The sequence below is a fragment of the Ovis canadensis genome, chromosome 8 (genome assembly GCF_042477335.2).
Source record: "Ovis canadensis isolate MfBH-ARS-UI-01 breed Bighorn chromosome 8, ARS-UI_OviCan_v2, whole genome shotgun sequence".
Classification (NCBI taxonomy): domain Eukaryota; kingdom Metazoa; phylum Chordata; class Mammalia; order Artiodactyla; family Bovidae; genus Ovis; species Ovis canadensis.
The window spans coordinates 22,205,031-22,208,999 of record NC_091252.1 but is presented as its reverse complement, the minus strand read 5'-3'; the positions used below and the strand labels follow the sequence as shown (position 1 = coordinate 22,208,999).

General features: G+C 40.7%; 1 pseudogene; it reads right to left on the bottom strand.

Annotated features, from left to right (window-relative positions):
• Positions 1-699: 699 nt before the first annotated feature.
• On the bottom strand, positions 700-2,065 carry LOC138445187 (lysosomal-associated transmembrane protein 4B pseudogene; annotated as a pseudogene).
• Positions 2,066-3,969: the final 1,904 nt, after the last annotated feature.

Sequence of the window (3,969 nt, the reverse complement as noted above, 5' to 3'; positions counted from 1 at the left end):
AGCTCCAGGGTTGTGCTCTTGACCTTGACAGTTCAGGCGGAGTTTGCGTGATTACCCACTTCTCTGATCATGGCAAAGGTAGCAGCAGCCCTGCAGGCCCATTGGGCAGTGTGATTCTGGGAATCATAGCCCAGTTCCCTTCTCTTTCCAGCCATTTTGTGTGAACTGAATTATCTGAGTCAAATGTCTTTTGCTTTAAATAGCTAGACTTGGGAATTCCCTGGCTGTCCAGTGCTTAGGACATTAGGCTTCCATTGCAGGAGGCACGGATTTGATCCATGCTCCAAGAACTAAGATCCTGAATGCTACACCATCAAAAGAAAAAAAAAAAGGTAAATAAAATTAAATACTAATTTTTAAAATAAATAATTCTACATATGCTGCTGCTAAGTCGCTTCAGTCGTGTCCAACTCTGTGTAACCCCATAGACAGCAGCCCACCAGGCTCCCTGTCCCTGGGATTCTCCAGGCAAGAACACTGGAGTGGGTTGCCATTTCCTTCTCCAATGCATGAAAGTAAAAAATGAAAGTGAAGTTGCTTAGTCATATCCGACTCAACGACTCCATGAACTGCAGCCTACCAGGCTCCTCTGTCCACGGGATTTTCCAGGCAAGAGTACTAGAGTGGGGTGCCATTGCCTTCTCTGATATGCAGAGTACGTCAAATGAAATGCCCAGGGGAATGAAGCACAAGCTGGAATCAAGATGTAGTGTTGTTGCTGGTAACATAAACCAGGACATCAGAGGAGTTCCTGCCATCAATATATCGGTTCGGTTCAGTTCAGGTCAGTTCAGTCATTCAGTCATGTCCGACACTTTGCGACTCCAAGAGCAGCACCATGCCAGGCCTCCCTGTCCATACCAACTCCCGGAGTTCACTCAGACTCACATCCATCGAGTCAGTGATGCCATCCAGCCATCTCATCCTCTGTCGTCCCCTTCTCCTCCTGCCCCCAACCCCTCCCAGCGTGAGAGACTTTTCCAATGAGTCAACTCTTCACATGAGGTGGCCAAAGTATTGGAGTTTCAGCTTCAGCATCTTTCCCTCCAAAGAAATCCCAGGGCTGATCTTCCGAATGGACTGGTTGGATCTTCTTGCAGTCCAAGGGACTCTCAAGAGTCTTCTCCAACACCACAGTTCAAAAGCATCAATTCTTCAGTGCTCAGCTTTCTTCACAGTCCAACTCTCACATCCATACATGAACACTGGAAAAACCATAGCCTTGACTAGACAGACCTTTGTTGGCAAAGTAATGTCTCTGCTTTTCAATATGCCATCTAGGTTGGTCATAACTTTCCTTCCAAGGAGTAAGAGTCTTTTAATTTCATGGCTGCAATCACCATCTGCAGTGATTTGGGAGCCGAAAAAAATAAAGTCTGACACTTTCTGTTTCCCTATCTATTTCCCATGAAGTGATGGGACCAAATGCCATGATCTTTGTTTTCTGAATGTCGAGCTTTAAGCCAACTTTTTCACTCTCTTCTTTCACTTTCATCAAGAGGCTTTTTAGTTCCTCTTCACTTTCTGCCATAAGGGTGGTGTCATCTGCATATCTGAGGTTATTGATATTTCGGTAGCAGTTCCAAACACAGCTAATCGAGTAACCCTTAAAAGCCAAGATAATGCTGGTAAACAGAAGAATAACGAGGACCGAACAGGTAGGATTCACTGACATGATATCATCTTTGTAAGGAAAATCAGGAGGCAGCTGTTGTATGTATTCCTGGATGGAGTTTGGATAAACAGGTATGGTGACCACAACCAAGGTGTTCAGGGAAAAATCAAAGATCTGATAGCAGAAGAATGGGATGATCCAGGCTGTGTATTGCTTGTATGCTCTGTACGTAACCATGGCACAGATAAGGATCATGAGAACAGAAATCACGATGGCAATGCACATGTTGGCATCATCCATGAACTCAAAGTCACCCCCGAGGTCAGAACTTGAAAAGTGGTGATAATCTGGATCAGCCAGGGTGCTCAACAGAATCAGCAGTACCACAGCATTGAGGATCAGGTACCAGACACGGAGCAGGATGGTGCATAGTAGTCTGTATGTGTCCATCCCAGTGTCCCAATCTATCCTTCCCCCTCTGTTTGTTTTCTACATCTGTAATTGTATTTTCTTTTTGTAGATAAATTTATCTGTTCTCTTTTTTTAGTTTCACATATAACTGATATCATATATTTGTCTTCCTTTGTCTGACTAACTTAACCTATTTGTTTTTAAATAATTAGAGACTATTGTATTGTATTGAGTTGTATTATATTGTATTGACGTCTTCTTCAACAGTTGTGGGGTTTTTTAAATCTTTCTTTGATTTACAATGTATTTTCTTTCATGGATTTTGATATTCTACTAGCTTTGTAAAAGTTTCATTTTGTTAGAATTTCATTGTATTTTGGTATCTTTCACCTACTAAAAAATAACCACTTTATTCATTTTAATGCTTTTCTTTTTCTTTAAACTCTTTCTCATCTGATACCTCTGGAGAAGGAAATGGCAACCCACTCCAGTACTCATGCCTGAAAAATCCCATGGATGGAGGAGCCTGGTAGGCTGCAGTCCATGGGTTGCTAAGAGCTGGACAGGACTGAGTGACTTCACTTTCACTTTTCACTTTCATGCATTGGAGAAGGAAATGGCAACCCACTCCAGTGTTCTTACCTGATGAATCCCAGGGATGGGGGAGCCTGGTGGGCTGCCATCTATGGGGTCACACAGAGTCGGACACGACTGAAGCTACTTAGCAGCAGCAGCAGCAGCATCTGATACCAATATTTAGATTTGGAGCATCATTTTTATTGCATTATTTGATATAAATTTGTTCATTTTTAATTTTTAACCTCTATACATGACTTTGATTTTATACATATAGCAGTCCATTTACAAAGAAGAATTAGTTGACTATCTGAGGTGAGATGATAATGTGTGAATAAAGTAAAAAGCGGGAACTTCAAATGGGTCCAACTTACAACCAGTTCAACTATTACTCAACCTTGATAATATCAATCTAATCTAAGACAGCTTGGTTTAAGTAAGTTGTCAAAGTAATATTATCAACATGTAACTTCTGCCTTTTGCCATGACATAAAATCTAACTCTGCCTTAAGACACAAAGTGCTGGTCACACTTAGTAAGGAAAAATAATCATGGCCCACGACAGGTAAACTTCCACATAAACCATGACTTTTTATATCAATGCAATTTCATAAAACTAACTTTATGAAAATATTTAAGCAACAATTAAGGACATATTGTGTTCATTTCACATGCTAGTAAGGTTATGCTCAAAATCGTTCAGTTCAGGATAGGTTTCAGCAGTATGTTAACCAAGAACTTCCAGATGTAAAACTTGGATTTAGAAAAGGCAGAGGAATCAGAAATCAAATTGCCAACATTTGCTAGATCATAGAGAAAGCAAGGGAATTCCAGAAAAACATCTACTTCTGCTTCATTGACTAAGCCAAAACCTTTGACTGTGTGGATAACAACAAACTGTGGAAAATTCTTAAAAAGATGGGAATACCAGACACTTTATCTATCTCCTGAGAAACCTGTATGTAGGTCAAGAAACAACAGTTAGAACTGGACATGGAATAACAGACCAGTTCCAAATTGTGAAAAGAGTACATCAAGCCTGTATATTGTCACTCTGCTTATCTAACTTATATGCAGAGTTCATCATGAGAAATATGCCAGTTGGATGAATCACAGGCTGAAATTAAGATTGCCAGGAGAAATATCAACAACCTCAAATATGCAAATGATACCACTCTCAATAGCATAAAGTGAAGAGGAACTAAAGAGCATCTTGGTGTGGGTGAAAGAGGACAGTGAAAAAGCTGGCTTGAAACTCAACAGTCAGAAAACTAAGATCATGGCATCTGGTCCCATCACTTTATGGCAAATAGAAGGGGGAAAAGTGGAAGCAGTGACAGATGTTATTTTCTTGGACTCCAGAATCA